The 24,294-nt window shown below is 43.8% G+C and overlaps 7 non-coding genes across 7 annotated transcripts; all 7 read right to left on the bottom strand.

The window, feature by feature from the left end:
• Positions 1-822: 822 nt before the first annotated feature.
• Positions 823-929, bottom strand: LOC124620904. Its single transcript, XR_006980415.1, has one exon. It is a non-coding gene; the product is annotated as a U6 spliceosomal RNA (small nuclear RNA).
• A 2,524-nt stretch (positions 930-3,453) lies between these two features.
• LOC124620869 lies at positions 3,454-3,560 on the bottom strand. Its single transcript, XR_006980385.1, has one exon. It is a non-coding gene; the product is annotated as a U6 spliceosomal RNA (small nuclear RNA).
• A 5,945-nt stretch (positions 3,561-9,505) lies between these two features.
• On the bottom strand, positions 9,506-9,612 carry LOC124620888. The gene has a single exon (XR_006980400.1). It is a non-coding gene; the product is annotated as a U6 spliceosomal RNA (small nuclear RNA).
• A 3,329-nt stretch (positions 9,613-12,941) lies between these two features.
• LOC124620788 lies at positions 12,942-13,048 on the bottom strand. The gene has a single exon (XR_006980317.1). It is a non-coding gene; the product is annotated as a U6 spliceosomal RNA (small nuclear RNA).
• A 2,487-nt stretch (positions 13,049-15,535) lies between these two features.
• LOC124620868 lies at positions 15,536-15,642 on the bottom strand. Its single transcript, XR_006980384.1, has one exon. It is a non-coding gene; the product is annotated as a U6 spliceosomal RNA (small nuclear RNA).
• A 4,898-nt stretch (positions 15,643-20,540) lies between these two features.
• Positions 20,541-20,647, bottom strand: LOC124620867. Its single transcript, XR_006980383.1, has one exon. It is a non-coding gene; the product is annotated as a U6 spliceosomal RNA (small nuclear RNA).
• Positions 20,648-23,552: 2,905 nt separating this feature from the next.
• Positions 23,553-23,659, bottom strand: LOC124620866. Its single transcript, XR_006980382.1, has one exon. It is a non-coding gene; the product is annotated as a U6 spliceosomal RNA (small nuclear RNA).
• Between the last annotated feature and the right edge of the window lie 635 nt (positions 23,660-24,294).

Raw genomic sequence — 24,294 nt, 5'->3', positions numbered from 1 at the left:
ATTAATTTTTCGACGATGGCATTTGAAACTTCATTGCACTCATCTTCAGATGTTTACATTTATTTAACATATGCAACATTTACATAGTTTCTCTACTAACGGTATACTTTTCAATGTAAGTATTTTAAGAAAGCTATTGTAAAATAAAGGTAAAAGAAACAACGTTAAATATATGTAGATAAATGTAAACCAATGATAACCGATATAAAATAAACGTACAGTACCTCCAAAAGTACGAGTTTTGAAGTATAATTTATTGGCATGTCTTGAAGGAGGGGCCATTCATATCAGTCCATCAGGTTGGGTCAAAGTATGTGAGTGAGAAAGATCTGGAAAATGCAGCTATCTTGCGTAAAATTGATGAAAGGTTTTCAAATGTTGTATGTGGCAGTGAGCGTGTGTCATGAAATAACATCATTGAGACAGTAGTAAGAGACGTTGTGACAGGCGAGTGTGATACTAAGGAAAAGAAGAGGCTATTGCCTGTACTGGGCTTAGGTTTACACTAGCTGCGAATTGTGTCACATTTGCCAATGAGCTGAATGGGTGCTAGTGACAGGTACTTGTGTTAGTGTGCATGGTGGATTCGATGAGATTGCTGACTTGTTAGTAGACTGAAATTTTAGATGTGCATTGATAATGTGAGGTATATGTTCATTACAAGTTTTCTTATGTTCTGCTGTGAATAAAAGAGAGTGGAGGAGAAGTCAGTAAATGGAAAGCATAGTTTGTGACAAGTTGGTGCAGATATAAACCGAAACTTGTGTAGGAGGCTGAGGGTATTAGCAGCTGATGAGAGACATAAGAGAGTGAGATTGCTAAAAAAATGTGAAACACTTCGCGATTTTTGGTGTCATCCTTGCGCAGTAGCCGTGCTAATCTTCTCTGTACCGTTCCAGTTTCAGCATATGTGCCGCCGAAGCGAGTACGTTCGAGGAGCCCCATGAAGTTGTATACACAGTTGCGTCTAACATGGTTCAGCTTGGGTGTAGCTATCCGCAGCTCTGGTGAGGAACACAAGGCCTGTCAAGTGCTAATATGTAAACTAATTACTGCAAGGTGTTGTTCCTAGTAAATCGCAGTGCTGTCAACTGCATATTTGGCAGTACTGGACATAAAAATTATATCGTACAGTTGCATGCACTCGCAGCATCCACCCAGAGCAGCAGCAGTTTCACACAGCTGCCGCTAGGTGGCAGCACAGCGTATTGCGAACTATGTAACATGCTGAATATTTGCAAGCAGAGTTAGTCCAATCTTTCTCCTCGAAACAGGATAAGAAATGCATCAGCTGAAATTGTGAACAGCATCGACTTGTATGACATTGATGGGATTCAAAGTGCCATCAAAATAGTAGAGCCTCACATCTAAATACTATATGTTAATATTAGCATACTGGACTGCTTTCTAAACTCTTCAGTGTTGTGGTAATCATTGGATGACACTTTTGAAATTAATTTAGGTAATTATATGTAGTGGCAGATTGCCAGACATGTGGGAAAATACTTTGTGGGTCACACCAATGAAATTTGTACATGTCATGCTGATGCACCACGGATTGGCTGTAATAGTTAGTTTTTGGGTAAAGGGCAGTGGCTTATTACACAGGCAGACATGCTTCAGTTAAGTATCTGATGAGGTGTCGCCATGTTCTCACAATCCGAGTTTAGAGTCTTATAGGCATACCTATGAAACACACTTCTCTAATGTGTGGGATAAATAACTCTGATTGAAGTAGTCTTCAAGACTCTCAAAACAAGCGAATATATTTGCGAAACTGTCTTCACTGCTAACACAAATTTCATTACTCTTGTAGTGGTACTTTCTTATGATACTAATCTTTTTAATTACAGAGTGTGCATCTGGAAGGCAACTTTTAACTCACACATGACGTACACAACAAGAAGACACAGGCTGTGACCATGTAAATTATTGAGTAACTCCACAGAGACCAAGCATGGTCCTTTTCATCCAATGGCGCCAGAAGACAATAGTGACTGCAAGAAGAGACACAGTAGCCTCATGAACCATTAAAAACAGCATTCATATTACACACTTTGAAACACAGCAGTGTAGGTCATTACTAGGGCATGGGTGGGTGAATGCGAGTTGTGTGCGATAGTAGTTATGATGGAAATATTTCGGTTTTCAGTACAATACCAGGTGATATAATTGTGTTGATCCAGGTATACACAGGGCAGGTCTGCTTTACGACAGTGAAACACTGTGTTGGAGATTTGTGAATGAGCCTAAAATATTGAGGGGACATGTGGTAAGAGAAACCAGGTTAGCATTGTGTTAGTAGGTGTAGTTATGTTCCTATGAAATGTCAATCAGGTGTAATCCAGTTTGGTGAATGTTGTTATTGCAGGAAGAATTGCTAGTGTAAAACAAAGAGTGATAGATTTAGTATCTGAAAGCAGTTAATAACTGAGTAGCTACTGGTGTCATGTGACACAAACTGGTTTGTGATGTTGCTGTCTATTCCAAAATCCTCAAGCTTGCTAGTGTTTTGTGTCTTCACTGCCTCTATATCTGCTTATGTGCTAGAGCTTCTGTGTATATGACATGATGAATATTGCATGCAGGGTTTGTCCAATCTTTCTGCTAGACACAGGATGAGAGGTGCATCAGCTGTAATTGTGAACAGCATCGACTTGTATGACATTGATGGGATTCAAAGTGCTGTCAAAATAGTAGAGCCTCACATCTAAATACTATATGTTAATACTAGCATACTGGTCTGCTTTCTAAACACTTCAGTGTTGTGGTATTCATTGGCTGACACTTTTGAATTTAATTTAGGTAACTATATGTAGTGGCAGATTGCCAGACATGTGGGAAAATACTTTGTGCGTCACACCAGTGAAATTTGTACATGACATGCTGGTGCACCACAGATTTGCTGTAATAGTTGGTTTTTAGGTGAAGGGCAGTGGCTTATTACACAGGCAGATATGCTTCAGTTAAGAATCTGATGAGGTGTCATCTGCAGTCTGTATTATGAGGCTGCAGCTGCGTAGCAAGGCCACTAGGAAAGTTACTTGAAACGTAATGTTAAATGAACTTCCTGTAAAGGGGTAGCTTGCACACTTAATGATTAAAGAGACATCTTCCTTCACATGTTTATTTATGCAGCTGAAACAATTATGGCATCAGCTGCATCCATGAAGATGAATAAAGTTAAATGTTGTGGGTCTGTGTGCAGTCAGTATGTGATAGTGGCATACAGGCACCAGTAGCTTTGTAGGCGTTAGATGTGCATTGGTGATGTAAGGGATAGGTTTATTGCCAGTTTTATCATGTTCTGTTGTGAATGAAAGAGAGTGAAGGAGAACTGCTAAAATGGACAGCATAGTTTGTGACAAGTGGGTGCAGATATGAAGCGAAACTTGTGTTGGTGGCTGAGGGTATTAGCAGCTGATGTGAGACATGAGAGAGTGAGATTGCGAAAAAAATGTGGAACGCTTCACGATTTTGCGTGTCATCCTTGCGCAGGGGCCATGCTAATCTTCTCTGTATCGTTCCAATTTTAGTATATGTACCGCCGAAGCGAGTACATTCGAGGAGCCCTCTTTTGTTTTTTTTTTTAATTGTGCTTTCATGCCCCTGCCCCATAGGGGAGGGGAGGGCTGTCAGCAGCACAATCTGCCGCTCTTCAGCCGAGTGACGTGACAACTAAAACAAGAATAAAATAATACATACATAAGGAGGTAAAAAAGGGGAACATAAAACAGAGTAAGGGGTGAAAGTGGAGGTAAAAATACACTGACATGTAGACGTTCATCAGGGACAGTTAAAAAAGTCACCAGAAAGTTAAAAACACGGTTGGCGATTCTTAAAACACAGAGAAGACACTGGATGCGTATGCACAGGTTAAAAGTTGGCCACAGTATTAAAAACACTCCGAAACAACTCACTTAAAACCCACTTGGAGCACACACGACGAAGAATAAAACTACCAGGCGGGACCTGCCGAGGGATAGGTCAGAGAGGATGGAAAAGGAGGGGAGAGCATGGGGCAGCTGGGGAAGCGGTGGGATGAAGAGAGGAGGGGCAACCGTGGGTTCACGAAGTGGCAGGAGACACATGGGGCAGGAGAGGGAAAGGGAAGACAGGGCAGGAGGGAGCGCAGAGACACTGAAAGAAGGCACAAGAGATGGACGGGGAGTAGGAGGGGAAATCCGCTCAGAAGGAGGGAGGGGGAGGAGAGGGAGCCCTGAGGAGGAGGCAGGAAGAGGGGGTTAGAGTTGGTAGGAAGGGTAGATGTCAGGACGAAGCTCATCATCCGGGAGTGGTAGACGGTGGAAGTTGTTTTGGGACAGGAGATGGAGGGTGTGGAGATGGAGAGAGGGAGGGACACAACGGTAAAGGCGCGGCAACTGGTTGGGAGTGGAGAGGAAGGGAGACACCAGGGGGTGAGGGGGATCAAGGTGGCGGACAATATATAGTGTGCGGATGTGTTCAAGGAAAAGGAGAAGGTGGGGGAAGGGGATGGGGTCATAGAGGATGTGCGTGGGGGACAGAAGGCGAATGCGGAGGGCGAGGCGGAGTGCATGGCGTTCGAGGATTTGGAGGGCTTTATAGAACCGGGGAGGGGCGGAAATCCAAGCGATGCTGGCATAACAAAGGATGGGGCGGATCATGGATTTGTAGGTGTGAAGGATGGTGGAAGGATGCAAACCCCACGTCCGGCCGGACAGCAGTCTCAGGAGGCGGAGGCGGTTGTGAGCTTTGTTTTGGATGGTAAGGAGATGGGGAGTCCAGGTGAGGTGGCGGTCGAGTGTGAGGCCAAGGTATTTGAGGGTAGGAATGAGGTGGATAGGACAGCCGTAAATGGTGAGGTAGAAATCATGGAGGCGGAAGGAGCGGGTGGTGCAGCCTATGATGATCGCCTGGGTCTTGGAGGGATTAACACGGAGGAACCACTGGTTGCACCAAGCGGTGAATTGGTCAAGGTGGGTTTGGAGGGCACGTTGGGACCGTTGAAGGGTAGGATAAAGGGCTAGGATGGCGGTGTCATCAGCGAACTGGAGAAGATGAACAGGAGGGGGAGGTTTGGACATATCAGCAGTGTACAGGAGATAGAGGAGAGGGGAAAGGACAGAACCTTGGGGCACGCCGGCAGAGGGGTAGAAAGTACGGGAGTTGGAATTGTGGATAGTCACATAGGAGGGACGATGGGAGAGGAAGGAAGCAACAAGACGGACGAAGTTGATGGGGAGAGCATAGGTCTGGAGTTTGAAAAGGAGCCCAGGATGCCAGACACAGTCATAGGCGTTCTGGAGATCAAGGGAAACAAAGATAGCAGAGCGACGGGAGTTAAGTTGGAGGGAAAGAAGATGGGTGAGGTTAAGGAGCTGGTCGTCAGCAGAGAAGGAAGGCCGGAAGCCACATTGGGTAAGAGGAAGGAGGCGGTGCTGGTGAAGGTGGCGGTGGATACGGCGAGAGAGGATGGCCTCAAAGACCTTACTGAACACGGAGGTGAGGCAGATGGGACGATAGGAAGAGGTAGCAGAGGGGGGTTTGTTAGGCTTAGGGAACAGCAGGACATGGGAAGTCTTCCACAGGTCAGGGTAAAATCCAGTGGAGAAGAGGACATTGTACAGGGTAGCAAGGACAGGCAGGAAGGATGGAGGGGATTCCTTGAGGTGATGGTAGGTGACGCCATCATGACCAGGGGCGGTGTTGTATTTGGAGCGGAGGACGAGTGTGATGTCTTGCATGGTGATGGGAGTGTTGATGTCGGAGGGCGGTAGCCGATCCAAGTACTGGAAGCTAGGGGCGAGCGGGGGGACAGAGGTGTCAGTGCAGTCAAGGACAGTGGGGAAGAGGGAGTAATCAAAATGGGGATCATCAGGAATGGAGAAGACCTCGGACAGGTGGGAAGCAAAATGGTTAGCCTTACTGAGGTTGTCAGGAAAGGGTCGATCGTCATGGAGGATGGGGTAATGCGGGGTGGGATCGCTACCAGTAAGGCGGTGGAAGGCTGACCAGTACTTGGAGGAGTTGACAGGGAGGGTGGAGTTGAGGCGTGTGCATGTCTGACGCCAGTCCCGGCGTTTCTTTGTGGTGAGGAGGTTCCGGATATGTCGCTGTAATTGCCGGTGGCGGGTGAGAGTATCCCGGTCACGAGTGCGGAGGAAGGAGCGGTAGAGCCTGCGGGATTCACACAGAAGAAGGACGGCCTGTGGAGGAAGCGTAGGGCGGTGAGGGTGGATGAGTTTGGTAGGGACATGAGGCTCCACAGCGTCAGTGATGGTCTTCTGAAGGAAGGAAGAGGCATGGGTGATGTCATCAGGGTGGTGGAAAGTGAGGGGGTGGCTTTCGACCTATAAGGCAATGGTTTCCCGGTAGGCATCCCAATTGGCACGGTGGTAGTCATGGACAGATTTTGGAGGGGCAGGTGGGCGGGTGGCTGCAGTGGCAGGACGGGTAGAGGAGATGGTGAGAAGGACAGGGAGATGGTCACTACCGACGGGATCGAGGACATCAACGGCAATGCTACCGAGGAGGTTGGGGGAAGCGAGGATAACATCGGGGGTGGAGTTACTTTCAGGACGGGTCTGCTGTGGGAGAGGAACAAGGTCACCATGGAGGGTGGCAAGGAACTGATGCCACCACCGAAGGGTGGCAGGGTCACGGCTGTGGATGTTGAGGTCAGTGGCGATCACATAGGTGGAGAAGGTACGGTGACCATGGGAAATGAAGTCAAAGGGCAGAGGAGCTGCGGGGCGAATATAGATAGTGGCAATGGTGACGGTGAGGGAGGGAAAAAAGAGATTGAGGAGAAAGTGTTAGGTTGGGCCATTGAGGAAGGGTTGTGGCCGGACAGGGAGAAACCTGAGGTGGCCGATAGCGACCCCGCCTCGAGCTAGGGGAAGGGGATTGTCAGTGCGGTAAAGGAGATAAGGGGAGATGTGGACCACATGGTGGGGTTGGAGGAAGGTTTCATTAAGGATGAAGGAGTCAACCTGGTGCTGGGAGAGGGTATGCATGAAGAGGTATTTGTTTGCAGGGAGGGAGGAGCCCTCTGAAATTGTATATATAGTTATGGCGTCGCGTCAAATATGGTTCGGCTTGGACGTAGCTTTACGCAGCTCTGGCGAGGAACACAAGGCCTGCCGAGTGCTAATCTGTGCATTAATTACTGCGAGGTGTCGTTCTTAGTAAGTGGCAGCTCTGTTAACTGTATTATTTGGCAGTATTGGATGTAAAACTTAGATCGTAGAGCCTCTTGCTCTCGCAGCATCCACCCAGAGCAGCAGCAGCAGGTTCACATAGCTGCCGCTAGGCGGCAGCAAGACGTGATGGCACGTATTGTCGCCATGTTCTCACATTCCGAGTTTAGTGTCTTATAGGCATACCTATGAAACACACTTCTCTAATGTGTGGGATAAATGAAGCTGATTGGAGCTGGTAGCTGGTCTTGAAGACTCTCAAAACAAGTGTATATTTTTGCGAAACTGTCTTCACTGCTAACACAAATTGCATTACTCTTTCAGTGGTACTTTCTTACGATACTAATCGCTTTAATGACAGAATGCAAGGCAACTATTAACTCACACATCAAGTACACCACAAGAAGACACAGTCTGTGACCATGTAAATTATTGAGTAACTCCTATTCATCCAATGGCGCCAGAAGACAATAGTGACTGCAAAAAGAGACACAGTAGCCTCACGAACCATTAAAAACACCATTCATATTGCACACTTTGAAACACAGCAGTGTAGGTCATTACTAGCGCATGGATGGGTGAATGCGAGTTGTGTGAGGTAGTAGTAGGAATGATGGACATAGTTCCGTTTTCAGTACAATACCAGGTGATATATTTGTGTTGATCCAAGTTTACACAGGGCAGGTCTACTTGGCAACAGTGAAACACAGTGATAGAGATGTGTGAATGAGCCTAAATTTTGAGGGGACATGTGGTAAGAGAAACCAGGTTAGCATTGTGTTAGTAGCTGTAGTTATGTTCCTGTGAAATGTCAATCAGATGTAATCCAGTTTGGTGAATGTTGTTATTACAGGAAGAATTGCTAGTGCAAAACAAAGAGTGATAGATTTAGTATCTGAAAGCAGTTAATAACTGAGTAGCTACTGGTGTCATGTGACACAAACTGGTTTGTGATGTTGCTGTCTATTCCAAAATCCTGAAGCTTGCTAGTGTTTTGTGTCTTGACTGCCTCTGTATCTGCTTATGTGCTAGAGCTTCTGTGTATGTGACATGACGAATATTGCATGCAGGGTTTGTCCAATCTTTCTGCTAGACACAGGATGAGAGGCGCATCAGCTGTAATTGTGAACAGCATCGACTTGTATGACATTGATGGGATTCAAAGTGCTGTCAAAATAGTAGAGCCTCACAGCTAAATACTATATGTTAATACTAGCATACTGGTCTGCTTTCTAAACACTTCAGTGTTGTGGTATTCATTGGCTGACACTCTTGAATTTCATTTAGGTAACTATATGTAGTGGCAGATTACCAGACATGTGGGAAAATTCTTTGTGCGTCACACCAGTGAAATTTGTACATGACATGCTTGTGCACCACAGATTTGCTGTAATAGTTGGTTTTTAGGTGAAGGGCAGTGGCTTATTACACAGGCAGATTTGCTTCAGTTAAGAATCTGATGAGGTGTCACCTGCAGTCTGTATTATGAGGCTGCAGCTGGATAGCAAGGCCACTAGGAAAGTTACTCGAAACGTAATGTTAAATGAACTTCCTTTAAAGGGGTAGCTTGCACACTTAATGATTAAAGAGACATCTTCCTTCACATGTTTATTTATGCTACTGAAACAAATAAGGCATCAGCTGCAGCCATGAAGATGAATAAAGTTAAATGTTGTGGGTCTGTGTGCAGTCAGTATGTGATAGTGGCATACAGGCACCAGAAGCTTTGTAGGCGTTAGAGAAAAATAAATATTAGGTAATGCAAGCTAATTTTAGAGCGCTAGAGTGTATTTAAGCAGTAGTGTGAGTGAAAGTATGTGAGTGAGAAAGATTTGGAACATGCAGCTATCTTGTGTAAAGTTGATGTAAGGTTTCCAAATGTTGTGTGTGGCAGTAGGTGTGTGTTATGAAATGACGTGATTGAGACAGTAGGAAGAGATGTTGTGACAGCAGAGTGTGATACTGAGGAAGAGAAGAGGCTTTTGCCTGTGCTAGGCTTAGTCTTAGACTGGCTGTGATTTGTGTCAGGTTTGTGAATGAGCTGAAGGGGTGCTAGTGACATGTACTTGTGTCAGTGTAGTTGTGGTTTTGGTGTGCTTGCTGAGTTGTTATTAGAGTGACATTTTAGATGTGCATTGGTGATGTAAGGGATAGGTTTATTGCCAGTTTTATCATGTTCTGTTGTGAATGAAAGAGAGTGGAGGAGAACTGCGTAAATGGACAGCATAGTTTGTGACAAGTGGGTGCAGATATGAAGCGAAACTTGTGTAGGTGGCTGAGGGTATTAGCAGCTGATGTGAGACATGAGAGAGTGAGATTGCGAAAAAAATGTGGAACGCTTCACGGTTTTGCGTGTCATCCTTGCGCAGGGGCCATGCTAATCTTCTCTTTATCGTTCCAAATTTAGTATATGTACCGCCGAAGCGAGTACATTCGAGGAGCCCTCTGAAATTGTATATATAGTTATGGCGTCGCGTCAAATATGGTTCGGCTTGGACGTAGCTTTACGCAGCTCTGGCGAGGAACACATGGCCTGCCGAGTGCTAATCTGTGAATTAATTACTGCGAGGTGTCGTTCTTAGTAAGTGGCAGCTCTGTTAACTGTATTATTTGGCAGTATTGGATGTAACACTTAGATCGTAGAGCCGCTTGCTCTCGCAGCATCCACCCAGAGCAGCAGCAGCAGGTTCACACAGCTGCCGCTAGGCGGCAGCAAGACGTGATGGCACGTATTGTCGCCATTTTCTCACATTCCGAGTTTAGTGTCTTATAGGCATACCTATGAAACACACTTCTCTAATGTGTGGGATAAATGGCGCTGATTGGAGCTGGTAGCAGGTTTTGAAGACTCTCAAAACAAGTGTATATTTTTGCGAAACTGTCTTCACTGCTAACACAAATTGCATTACTCTTTCAGTGGTACTTTCTTACGATACTAATCGCTTTAATGACAGAATTCAAGGCAACTATTAACTCACACATCAAGTACACCACAAGAAGACACAGTCTGTGACCATGTAAATTATTGAGGAGCTCCTATTCATCCAATGGCGCCAGAAGACAATAGTGACTGCAAAAAGAGACACAGTAGCCTCACGAACCATTAAAAACACCATTCATATTGCACACTTTGAAACACAGCAGTGTAGGTCACTACTAGCGAATGGATGGGTGAATTCGAGTTGTGTGAGGTAGTAGTAGGAATGATGGACATAGTTCCGTTTTCAGTACAATACCAGGTGATATATTTGTGTTGATCCAAGTTTACACAGGGCAGGTCTACTTGGCAACAGTGAAACACTGTGATGGAGATGTGTGAATGAGCCTAAAATATTGAGGGGACATGTGGTAAGAGAAACCAGGTTAGCATTGTGTTAGTAGCTGTAGTTATGTTCCTGTGAAATGTCAATCAGATGTAATCCAGTTTGGTAAATGTTGTTATTACAGGAAGAATTGCTAGTGCAAAACAAAGAGTGATGGATTTAGTATCTGAAAGCAGTTAATAACTAAGTAGCTACTGGTGTCATGTGACACAAACTGGTTTGTGATGTTGCTGTCTATTCCAAAATCCTGAAGCTTGCTAGTGTTTTGTGTCTTGACTGCCTCTGTATCTGCTTATGTGCTAGAGCTTCTGTGTATGTGACATAATGAATATTGCATGCAGCGTTTGTCCAATCTTTCTGCTAGACAACGGATCTACATCTACATCTACATTGATACTCCGCAAGCCACCGAACGGTGTGTGGCGGAGGGCACTTTACGTGCCACTGTCATTACCTCCCTTTCCTGTTCCAGTCGCGTATGGTTCGCGGGAAGAACGACTGTCTGAAAGCCTCCGTGCGCGCTCTAATCTCTCTAACTTTACATTCGTGATCTCCTCGGGAAGTATAAGTTGGGGGAAGCAATTTATTCGATACCTCATCCAGAAAGCACCCTCTCGAAACCTGGCGAGCAAGCTACACCGCGATGCAGAGCACCTCTCTTGCAGAGTCTGCCACTTGAGTTTATTAAACATCTCCGTAACGCTATCACGGTTACCAAATAACCCAGTGACGAAACCCGCCGCTCTTCTTTGGATCTTCTCTATCTCCTCCGTCAACCCGACCTGGTACGGATCCCACACTGATGAGCAATACTCAAGTATAGGTCGAACGAGTGTTTTGTAAGCCACCTCCTTTGTTGATGGACTACATTTTCTAAGCACTCTCCCAATGAATCTCAACCTAGTACCCGCCTTACCAACAATTAGTTTTATATGATCACTCCACTTCAAATCGTTCCGTACGCATACTCCCAGATATTTTACAGAAGTAACTGCTACCAGTGTTTGTTCCGCTATCATATAATGATACAATAAAGGATCCTTCTTTCTATGTATTCGCAATACATTACATTTGTCTATGTTAAGGGCCAGTTGCCACTCCCTGCAACAAGTGCCTATCCGCTGCAGATCTTCCTGTATTTCGCTACAATTTTCTAATGCAGCAACTTCTCTGTATACTACAGCATCATCCGCGAAAAGCCGCATGGAACTTCCGACACTGAGGTGCATCAGCTATAATTGTGAACAGCATCGACTTGTATGACATTGATGGGATTCAAAGTGCTGTCAAAATAGTAGAGCCTCACATCTAAATACCATATGTTAATACTAGCATACTGGTCTGCTTTCTAAACACTTCAGTGTTGTGGTATTCATTGGCTGACACTTTTGAATTTAATTTAGGTAACTATATGTAGTGGCAGATTGCCAGACATGTGGGAAAATACTTTGTGCGTCACACCAGTGAAATTTGTACATGACATGCTTGTGCACCACAGATTTGCTGTAATAGTTGGTTTTTAGGTGAAGGGCAGTGGCTTATTACGCAGGCAGATATGCTTCAGTTAAGAATCTGATGAGGTGTCACCTACAGTCTGTATTATGAGGCTGCAGCTGGATAGCAAGGCCACTAGGAAAGTTACTTGAAACATAATGTTAAATGAACTTCCTGTAAAGGGGTAGCTTGTACACTTAATGATTAAAGAGACATCTTCCTTCACATGTTTATTTATGCTGCTGAAACAATTATGGCATCAGCTGCAGCCATGAAGATGAATAATGTTAAATGTGGGTCTGTGTGCAGTCAGTATGTGATAGTGGCATACAGGCACCAGAAGCTTTGTAGGCGTTAGAGAAAAATAAATATTAGGTAATGCAAGCTAATTTTAGAGCGCTATAGTGTATTTAAGCAGTAGTGTGAGTGAGAGTATGTGAGTGAGAAAGATTTGGAACATGCAGCTATCTTGTGTAAAGTTGATGTAAGGTTTCCAAATGTTGTGTGTGGCAGTAGGTGTGTGTTATGAAATGACGTGATTGAGACACTAGGAAGAGATGTTGTGACAGCAGAGTGTGATACTGAGGAAGAGAAGAGGCTTTTGCCTGTGCTAGGCTTAGTCTTAGACTGGCTGTGATTTGTGTCAGGTTTGCGAATGAGCTGAAGGGGTGCTAGTGACATGTACTTGTGTCAGTGTAGTTGTGGTTTTGGTGTGCTTGCTGAGTTGTTATTAGAGTGACATTTTAGATGTGCATTGGTGATGTAAGGGATAGGTTTATTGCCAGTTTTTTCATGTTCTGTTGTGAATGAAAGAGAGTGGAGGAGAACTGCGTAAATGGATAGCATAGTTTGTGACAAGTGGGTGCAGATATGAAGCGAAACTTGTGTAGGTGCTTGAGGGCATTAGCAGCTGATGTGAGACATGAGAGAGTGAGATTGCGAAAAAAATGTGGAACGCTTCACGATTTTGCGTGTCATCCTTGCGCAGGGGCCATGCTAATCTTCTCTGTATCGTTCCAATTTTAGTATATGTACCACCGAAGCGAGTACATTCGAGGAGCCCTCTGAAATTGTATATATAGTTATGGCATCGCGTCAAGTATGGTTTGGCTTGGACGTAGCTTTACGCAGCTCTGGCGAGGAACACAAGGCCGGCCGAGTGCTAATCTGTGAATTAATTACTGCGAGGTGTCGTTCTTAGTAAGTGGCAGCTCTGTTAACTGTATTATTTGGCAGTATTGGATGTAACACTTAGATCGTAGAGCCGCTTGCTCTCGCAGCATCCACCCAGAGCAGCAGCAGCAGGTTCACACAGCTGCCGCTAGGCGGCAGCAAGACGTGATGGCACGTATTGTCGCCATGTTCTCACATTCCGAGTTTAGTGTTTTATAGGCATACCTATGAAACACACTTCTCTAATGTGTGGGATAAATGGCGCTGATTGGAGCTGGTAGCAGGTCTTGAAGGCTCTCCAAACAAGCGAATATTTTTGCGAAACTGTCTTCACTGCTAACACAAATTGCATTACTCTTTCAGTGGTACTTTCTCACGATACTAATCGATTTAATGACAGAGTGCAAGGCAACTTTTAACTCACACATCAAGTACAGCACAAGAAGACACAGTGTGTGACCATCTAAATTATTGAGTAACTCCTATTCATCCAATGGCGCCAGAAGACAATAGTGACTGCAAAAAGAGGCACAGTAGCCTCACGAACCATTAAAAACACCATTCATATTGCACACTTTGAAACACAGCAGTGTAGGTCACTACTAGCGCATGGATGGGTGAATGCGAGTTGTGTGAGGTAGTAGTAGGAATGATGGACATAGTTCCGTTTTCAGTACAATACCAGGTGATATATTTGTGTTGATCCAAGTTTACACAGGGCAGGTCTACTTGGCAACAGTGAAACACTGTGATGGAGATGTGTGAATGAGCCTAAAATATTGAGGGGACATGTGGTAAGAGAAACCAGGTTAGCATTGTGTTAGTAGCTGTAGTTATGTTCCTGTGAAATGTCAATCAGATGTAATCCAGTTTGGTGAATGTTGTTATTACAGGAAGAACTGCTAGTTCAAACCAAAGAGTGATAGATTTAGTATCTGAAAGCAGTTAATTACTGAGTAGCTACTGGTGTCATGTGACTCAAACTGGTTTGTGATGTTGCTGTCTATTCCAAAATCCTGAAGCTTGCTAGTGTTTTGTGTCTTGACTGCCTCTGTATCTGCTTATGTGCTAGAGCTTCTGTGTATGTGACATGATGAATATTGCATGCAGGGTTTGTCCAATCTTTCTGCTAGACACAGGATGAGAGGTGCATCAGCTGTAATTGTGAACAGCTTCGACTTGTATGACATTGATGGGATTCAAAGTGCTGTCAAAATAGTAGAGCCTCACATCTAAATACTATATGTTAATACTAGCATACTGGTCTGCTTTCTAAACACTTCAGTGTTGTGGTATTCATTGGCTGACACTTTTGAATTTAATTTAGGTAACTATATGTAGTGGCAGATTGCCAGACATGTGGGAAAATACTTTGTGGGTCACACCAGTGAAATTTGTACATGACATGCTTGTGCACCACAGATTTGCTGTAATAGTTGGTTTTTAGGTGAAGGGCAGTGGCTTATTACACAGGCAGATATGCTTCAGTTAAGAATCTGATGAGGTGTCACCTGCAGTCTGTATTATGAGGCTGCAGCTGGATAGCAAGGCCACTAGCAAAGTTACTTGAAACATAATGTTAAATGAACTTCCTCTAAAGGGGTAGCTTGCACACTTCATGAGTAAAGAGACATCTTCCTTCACATGTTTATTTATGGTGCTGAAACAATTATGGCATCAGCTGCAGCCATGAAGATGAATAAAGTTAAATGTTGTGGGTCTGTGTGCAGTCAGTATGTGATAGTGGCATACAGGCACCAGAAGCTTTGTAGGCGTTAGAGAAAAGTAAATATTAGGTAATGCAAGCTAATTTTAGAGCGCTAGAGTGTATTTAATTAGTAGTGTGAGTGAAAGTAGGTGAGTGAGAAAGATTTGGAACATGCAGCTATCTTGTGTAAAGTCGATGTAAGGTTTCCAAATGTTGTGTGTGGCAGTAGGTGTGTGTTATGAAATGACGTGATTGAGACAGTAGGATGAGATGTTGTGACAGCAGAGTGTGATACTGAGGAAGAGAAGAGGCTTTTGCCTGTGCTAGGCTTAGTCTTAGACTGGCTGTGATTTGTGTCAGGTTTGTGAATGAGCTGAAGGGGTGCTAGTGACATGTACTTGTGTCAGTGTAGTTGTGGTTTTGGTGTGCTTGCTGAGTTGTTATTAGAGTGACATTTTAGATGTGCATTGGTGATGTAAGGGATAGGTTTATTGCCAGTTTTATCATGTTCTGTTGTGAATGAAAGAGAGTGGAGGAGAACTGCGTAATTGGACAGCATAGTTTGTGACAAGAGGGTGCAGATATGAAGCGAAACTTGTGTAGGTGGCTGAGGGTATTAGCAGCTGATGTGAGACATGAGAGAGTGAGATTGCGAAAAAAATGTGGAACGCTTCACGATTTTGCGTGTCATCCTTGCGCAGGGGCCATGCTAATCTTCTCTGTATCGTTCCAATTTTAGTATATGTACCGCCGAAGCGAGTACATTCGAGGAGCCCTCTGAAATTGTATATATAGTTATGGCGTCGCGTCAAATATGGTTCGGCTTGGACGTAGCTTTACGCACCTCTGGCGAGGAACACAAGGCCTGCCGAGTGCTAATCTGTGAATTAATTACTGCGAGGTGTCGTTCTTAGTAAGTGGCAGCTCTGTTAACTGTATTATTTGGCAGTATTGGATGTGAAACTTAGATCGTAGAGTCGCTTCCTCTCGTAGCATCCACCCAGAGCAGCAGCAGCAGGTTCACACAGCTGCCGCTAGGCGGCAGCAAGACGTGATGGCACGTATTGTCGCCATGTTCTCACATTCCGAGTTTAGTGTCTTATAGGCATACCTATGAAACACACTTCTCTAATGTGTGGGATAAATGGCGCTGATTGGAGCTGGTAGCAGGTCTTGAAGACTCTCAAAACAAGCGAATGTTTTTGCGAAACTGTCTTCACTGCTAACACAAATTGCATTACTCTTTCAGTGGTACTTTCTCACGATACCAATCGATTTAATGACAGAGTGCAAGGCAACTTTTAACTCACACATCAAGTACAGCACAAGAAGACACAGTGTGTGACCATGTAAATTACTGAGTAACTCCTATTCATCCAATGGCGCCAGAAGACAATAGTGACTGCAAAAAGAGACACAGTAGCCTCACGAACCATTAAAAACACCATTCGTATTGCACACTTTGAAACACAGCAGTGTAGGTCACTACTAGCGCATGGATGGGTGAATGCGAGTTGTGAGGTAGTACTAGGAATGATGGACATAGTTCCGTTTTCAGTACAATACCAGGTGATATATTTGTGTTGATCCAAGTTTACACAGGGCAGGTCTACTTGGCAACAGTGAAACACTGTGATGGAGATGTGTGAATGAGCCTCAAATGTTTTGGGGGGCATGTGGTTAGAGAAACCAGGTTAGCATTGTGTTAGTAGCTGTAGTTATGTTCCTGTGAAATGTCAGTCAGATGTAATCCAGTTTGGTGAATGTTGTTATTACAGGAAGAACTGCTAGTGCAAACCAAAGAGTGATAGATTTAGTATCTGAAAGCAGTTAATAACTGAGTAGCTACTGGTGTCATGTGACACAAACTGGTTTGTGATGTTGCTGTCTATTCCAAAATCCTGAAGCTTGCTAGTGTTTTGTGTCTTGACTGCCTCTGTATCTGCTTATGTGCTAGAGCTTCTGTGTATGTGACATGATGAATATTGCATGCAGGGTTTGTCCAATCTTTCTGCCAGACACAGGATGAAAGGTGCATCAGCTGTAATTGTGAACAGCATCGACTTGTATGACATTGATGGGATTCAAAGTGCTGTCAAAATAGTAGAGCCTTACATCTAAATACTATATGTTAATACTAGCATACTGGTCTGCTTTCTAAACACTTCAGTGTTGTGGTATTCATTGGCTGACACTTTTGAATTTAATTTAGGTAACTATATGTTGTGGCTGATTGTGGCAAAATACTTTGTGCGTCACACCAGTGAAATTTGTACATGACATGCTTGTGCACCACAGATTTGCTGTAATAGTTGGTTTTTAGGTGAAGGGCAGTGGCTTATTACACAGGCAGATATGCTTCAGTTAAGAATCTGATGAGGTGTCACCTGCAGTCTGTATTATGAGGCTGCAGCTGGATAGCAAGGCCACTAGGAAAGTTACTTGAAACATAATGTTAAATGAACTTCCTGTAAAGGGGTAGCTTGCACTCTTAATGATTAAAGAGACATCTTCCTTCACATGTTTATTTATGCTGCTGAAACAATTATGGCATCAGCTGCAGCCATGAAGATGAATAAAGTTAAATGTTGTGGGTCTGTGTGCAGTCAGTATGTGATAGTGGCATACAGGCACCAGAAGCTTTGTAGGCGTTAGAGAAAAATAAATATTAGGTAATGCAAGCTAATTTTAGAGCGCTAGAGTGTATTTAAGCAGTAGTGTGAGTGAAAGTATGTGAGTGAGAAAGATTTGGAACATGCAGCTATCTTGTGTAAAGTTGATGTAAGGTTTCCAAATGTTGTGTGTGGCAGTAGGTGTGTGTTATGAAATGACGTGATTGAGACAGTAGGAAGAGATGTTGTGACAGCAGAGTGTGATACTGAGGAAGAGAAGAGGCTTTTGCCTGTGCTAGGCTTAGTCTTAGACTGGCTGTGATTTGTGTCAGGTTTGTGAATGAGCTGAAGGGGTGCTAGTGACATGTACTTGTGTCAGTGCAGTTGTGGTTTTGGTGTGCTTGCTGAGTTGTTATTAGAGTGACATTTTAGATGTGCATTGGTGATGTAAGGGATAGGTTTATTGCCAGTTTTATCATGTTCTGTTGTGAATGAAAGTGAGTGGAGGAGAACTGCGTAAATGGACAGCATAGTTTGTGACAAGTACCGCCGAAGGAAGTACATTCGAGGAGCCCTCTGAAATTGTATATATAGTTATGGCGTCGCGTCAAATATGGTTCGGCTTGGACGTAGCTTTACGCACCTCTGGCGAGGAACACAAGGCCTGCCGAGTGCTAATCTGTGCATTACTTACTGCGAGGTGTCGTTCTTAGTAAGGGGCAGCTCTGTTAACTGTATTATTTGGCAGTATTGGATGTAAAACTTAGATCGTAGAGTCGCTTGCTCTCGCAGCATCCACCCAGAGCAGCAGCAGCAGGTTCACACAGCTGCCGCTAGGCGGCAGCAAGACGTGATGGCACGTATTGTCGCCATGTTCTCACATTCCGAGTTTAGTGTCTTATAGGCATACCTATGAAACACACTTCTCTAATGTGTGGGATAAATGGCGCTGATTGGAGCTGGTAGCAGGTCTTGAAGACTCTCAAAACAAGCGAATATTTTTGCGAAACTGTCTTCACTGCTAACACAAATTGCATTACTCTTTCAGTGGTACTTTCTCACGATACTAATCGATTTAATGACAGAGTGCAAGGCAACTTTTAACTCACACATCAAGTACAGCACAAGAAGACACAGTGTGTGACCATGTAAATTATTGAGTAACTCCTATTCATCCAATGGCGCCAGAAGACAATAGTGACTACAAAAAGAGACACAGTAGCCTCACGAACCATTAAAAACACCATTCATATTGCACACTTTGAAACACAGCAGTGTAGGTCACTACTAGCGCATGGATGGGTGAATGCGAGTTGTGTGAGGTAGTAGTAGGAACGATGGACATAGTTCCGTTTTCAGTACAATACCAGGTGATATATTTGTGTTGATCCAAGTTTACATAGGGCAGGTCTACTTGGCAACAGTGAAACACTGTGATGGAGATGTGTGAATGAGCCTAAAATGTTGAGGGGACATGTGGTAAGAGAAACCAGGTTAGCATTGTGTTAGTAGCTGTAGTTATGTTCCTGTGAAATGTCAGTCAGATGTAATCCAGTTTGGTGAATGTTGTTATTACAGGAAGAATTGCTAGTGCAAAACAAAGAGTGATAGATTTAGTATCTGAAAGCAGTTAATAACTGAGTAGCTACTGGTGTCATGTGACACAAACCGGTTTGTGATGTTGCTGTCTATTCCAAAACCCTGAAGCTTGCTAGTGTTTTGTGTCTTGACTGCCTCTGTATCTGCTTATGTGCTAGAGCTTCTGTGTATGTGACATGATGAATATTGCATGCAGGGTTTGTCCAATCTTTCTGCTAGACACAGGATGAGAGGTGCATCAGCTGTAATTGTGAACAGCATCGACTTGTATGACATTGATGGGATTCAAAGTGCTGTCAAAATAGTAGAGCCTCACATCTAAATACTATATGTTAATACTAGCATACTGGTCTGCTTTCTAAACACTTCAGTGTTGTGGTATTCATTGGCTGACACTTTTGAATTTAATTTAGGTAACTATATGTAGTGGCAGATTGCCAGACATGTGGGAAAATACTTTGTGCGTCACACCAGTGAAATTTGTACATGACATGCTTGTGCACCACAGATTTGCTGTAATAGTTGGTTTTTAGGTGAAGGGCAGTGGCTTATTACACAGGCAGATATGCTTCAGTTAAGAATCTGATGAGGTGTCACCTGCAGTCTGTATTATGAGGCTGCAGCTGGATAGCAAGGCCACTAGGAAAGTTACTTGAAACATAATGTTAAATGAACTTCCTGTAAAGGGGTAGCTTGCACACTTAATCATTAAAGAGACATCTTCCTTCACATGTTTATTTATGGTGCTGAAACAATTATGGCATCAGCTGCAGCCATGAAGATGAATAAAGTTAAATGTTGTGGGTCTGTGTGCAGTCAGTATGTGATAGTGGCATACAGGCACCAGAAGCTTTGTAGGCGTTAGAGAAAAATAAATATTAGGTAATGCAAGCTAATTTTAGAGCGCTAGAGTGTATTTAAGCAGTAGTGTGTGTGAAAGTATGTGAGTGAGAAAGATTTGGAACATGCAGCTATCTTGTGTAAAGTTGATGTAAGGTTTCCAAATGTTGTGTGTGGCAGTAGGTGTGTGTTATGAAATGACGTGATTGAGACAGTAGGAAGAGATGTTGTGACAGCAGAGTGTGATACTGAGGAAGAGAAGAGGCTTTTGCCTGTGCTAGGCTTAGTCTTAGACTGGCTGTGATTTGTGTCAGGTTTGTGAATGAGCTGAAGGGGTGCTAGTGACATGTACTTGTGTCAGTGTAGTTGTGGTTTTGGTGTGCTTGCTGAGTTGTTATTAGAGTGACATTTTAGATGTGCATTGGTGATGTAAGGGATAGGTTTATTGCCAGTTTTATCATGTTCTGTTGTGAATGAAAGAGAGTGGAGGAGAACTGCGTAAATGGACAGCATAGTTTGTGACAAGTGGGTGCAGATATGAAGCGAAACTTGTGTAGGTGGCTGAGGGTATTAGCAGCTGATGTGAGACATGAGAGAGTGAGATTGCGAAAAAAATGTGGAACGCTTCACGATTTTGCGTGTCATCCTTGCGCAGGGGCCATGCTAATCTTCTCTGTATCGTTCCAATTTTAGTATATGTACCGCCGAAGCGAGTACATTCGAGGAGCCCTCTGAAATTGTATATATAGTTATGGCGTCGCGTCAAATATGGTTCGGCTTGGACGTAGCTTTACGCAGCTCTGGCGAGGAACACAAGGCCTGCCGGGTGCTAATCTGTGAATTAATTACTGCGAGGTGTCGTTCTTAGTAAGTGGCAGCTCTGGTAACTGTATTAATTTTAGTATATGTACCACCGAAGCGAGTACATTCGAGGAGCCCTCTGAAATTGTATATATAGTTATGGCGTCGCGTCAAATATGGTTCGGCTTGGACGTAGCTTTACGCAGCTCTGGCGAGGAACACAAGGCCTGCCGGGTGCTAATCTGTGCATTAATTACTGCGAGGTGTCGTTCTTAGTAAGTGGCAGCTCTGGTAACTGTATTAATTTTAGTATATGTACCACCGAAGCGAGTACATTCGAGGAGCCCTCTGAAATTGTATATATAGTTATGGCGTCGCGTCAAATATGGTTCGGCTTGGACGTAGCTTTACGCAGCTCTGGCGAGGAACACAAGGCCTGCCGGGTGCTAATCTGTGCATTAATTACTGCGAGGTGTCGTTCTTAGTAAGTGGCAGCTCTGTTAACTGTATTATTTGGCAGTATTGGATGTAAAACTTAGATCGTAGAGTCGCTTGCTCTCGCAGCATCCACCCAGAGCAGCAGCAGCAGGTTCACACAGCTGCCGCTAGGCGGCAGCACGACGTGATGGCACGTATTGTCGCCATGTTCTCACATTCCGAGTTTAGTGTCTTATAGGCATACCTATGAAACACACTTGTCTAATGTGTGGGATAAATGGCGCTGATTGGAGCTGGTAGCAGGTCTTGAAGACTCTCAAAACAAGCGAATATTTTTGCGAAACTGTCTTCACTGCTAACACAAATTGCATTACTCTTTCAGTGGTACTTTCTCACGATACTAATCGATTTAATGACAGAGTGCAAGGCAACATTTAACTCACACATCAAGTACAGCACAAGAAGACACAGTGTGTGACCATGTAAATTATTGAGTAACTCCTATTCATCCAATGGCGCCAGAAGACAATAGTGACTGCAAAAAGAGACACAGTAGCCTCACGAACCATAAAAAACACCATTCATATTGCACACTTTGAAACACAGCAGTGTAGGTCACTACTAGCGCATGGTTAGGTGAATGCGAGTTGTGTGAGGTAGTAGTAGGAATGATGGACATAGTTCCGTTTTCAGCACAATACCAGGTGATATATTTGTGTTGATCCAAGTTTACACAGGGCAGGTCTACTTGGCAACAGTGAAACACTGTGATGGAGATGTGTGAATGAGCCTAAAATGTTGAGGGGACATGTGGTAAGAGAAACCAGGTTAGCATTGTGTTAGTAGCTGTAGTTATGTTCCTGTGAAATGTCAGTCAGATGTAATCCAGTTTGGTGAATGTTGTTATTACGGGAAGAATTGCTAGTGCAAAACAAAGAGTGATAGATTTAGTATCTGAAAGCAGTTAATAACTGAGTAGCTACTGGTGTCATGTGACACAAACTGGTTTGTGATGTTGCTGTCTATTCCAAAATCCTGAAGCTTGCTAGTGTTTTGTGTCTTGACTGCCTCTGTATCTGCTTATGTGCTAGAGCTTCTGTGTATGTGACATGATGAATATTGCATGCAGGGTTTGTCCAATCTTTCTGCTAGACACAGGATGAGAGGTGCATCAGCTGTAATTGTGAACAGCATCGACTTGTATGACATTGATGGGATTCAAAGTGCTGTCAAAATAGTAGAGCCTCACATCTAAATACTATATGTTAATACTAGCATACTGGTCTGCTTTCTAAACACTTCAGTGTTGTGGTATTCATTGGCTGACACTTTTGAATTTAATTTAGGTAACTATATGTAGTGGCAGATTGCCCGACATGTGGGAAAATACTTTGTGCGTCACACCAGTGAAATTTGTACATGACATGCTTGTGCACCACAGATTTGCTGTAATAGTTGGTTTTTAGGTGAAGGGCAGTGGCTTATTACACAGGCAGATATGCTTCAGTTAAGAATCTGATGAGGTGTCACCTGCAGTCTGTATTATGAGGCTGCAGCTGGATAGCAAGGCCACTAGGAAAGTTACTTGATACATAATGTTAAATGAACTTCCTGTAAAGGGGTAGCTTGCACACTTAATGATTAAAGAGACATCTTCCTTCACATGTTTATTTATGGTGCTGAAACAATTATGGCATCAGCTGCAGCCATGAAGATGAATAAAGTTAAATGTTGTGGGTCTGTGTGCAGTCAGTATGTGATAGTGGCATACAGTCACCAGAAGCTTTGTAGGCGTTAGAGAAAAATAAATATTAGGTAATGCAAGCTAATTTTAGAGCGCTAGAGTGTATTTAAGCAGTAGTGTGAGTGAAAGTATGTGAGTGAGAAAGATTTGGAACATGCAGCTATCTTGTGTAAAGTTGATGTAAGGTTTCCAAATGTTGTGTGTGGCAGTAGGTGTGTGTTATGAAATGACGTGATTGAGACAGTAGGAAGAGATGTTGTGACAGCAGAGTGTGATACTGAGGAAGAGAAGAGGCTTTTGCCTGTGCTAGGCTTAGTCTTAGACTGGCTGTGATTTGTGTCAGGTTTGTGAATGAGCTGAAGGGGTGCTAGTGACATGTACTTGTGTCAGTGTAGTTGTGGTTTTGGTGTGCTTGCTGAGTTGTTATTAGAGTGACATTTTAGATGTGCATTGGTGATGTAAGGGATAGGTTTATTGCCAGTTTTATCATGTTCTGTTGTGAATGAAAGAGAGTGGTGGAGAACTGCGTAAATGGACAGCATAGTTTGTGACAAGTGGGTGCAGATATGAAGCGAAACTTGTGTAGGTGGCTGAGGGTATTAGCAGCTGATGTGAGACATGAGAGAGTGAGATTGCGAAAAAAATGTGGAACGCTTCACGATTTTGCGTGTCATCCTTGCGCAGGGGCCATGCTAATCTTCTCTGTATCGTTCCAATTTTAGTATATGTACCGCCGAAGCGAGTACATTCGAGGAGCCCTCTGAAATTGTATATATAGTTATGGCGTCGCGTCAAATATGGTTCGGCTTGGACGTAGCTTTACGCAGCTCTGGCGAGGAACACAAGGCCTGCCGGGTGCTAATCTGTGCATTAATTACTGCGAGGTGTCGTTCTTAGTAAGTGGCAGCTCTGTTAACTGTATCATTTGGCAGTATTGGATGTAAAACTTAGATCGTAGAGTCGCTTGCTCTCGCAGCATCCACCCAGAGCAGCAGCAGCAGGTTCACACAGCTGCCGCTAGGCGGCAGCGAGACGTGATGGCACGTATTGTCGCCATGTTCTCACATTCCGAGTTTAGTGTCTTATAGGCATACCTATGAAACACACTTCTCTAATGTGTGGGATAAATGGCGCTGATTGGAGCTGGTAGCAGGTCTTGAAGACTCTCAAAACAAGCGAATATTTTTGCGAAACTGTCTTCACTGCTAACACAAATTGCATTACTCTTTCAGTGGTACTTTCTCACGATACTAATCGATTTAATGACAGAGTGCAAGGCAACTTTTAACTCACACATCAAGTACAGCACAAGACGACACAGTGTGTGACCATGTAAATTATTGAGTAACTCCTATTCATCCAATGGCGCCAGAAGACAATA

Source organism: Schistocerca americana, chromosome 6 (genome assembly GCF_021461395.2).
Source record: "Schistocerca americana isolate TAMUIC-IGC-003095 chromosome 6, iqSchAmer2.1, whole genome shotgun sequence".
NCBI classification, from domain to species: domain Eukaryota; kingdom Metazoa; phylum Arthropoda; class Insecta; order Orthoptera; family Acrididae; genus Schistocerca; species Schistocerca americana.
The sequence above is the reverse complement of the archived record's forward strand: the minus strand, read 5'-3'. Positions and strand labels throughout refer to the sequence as shown.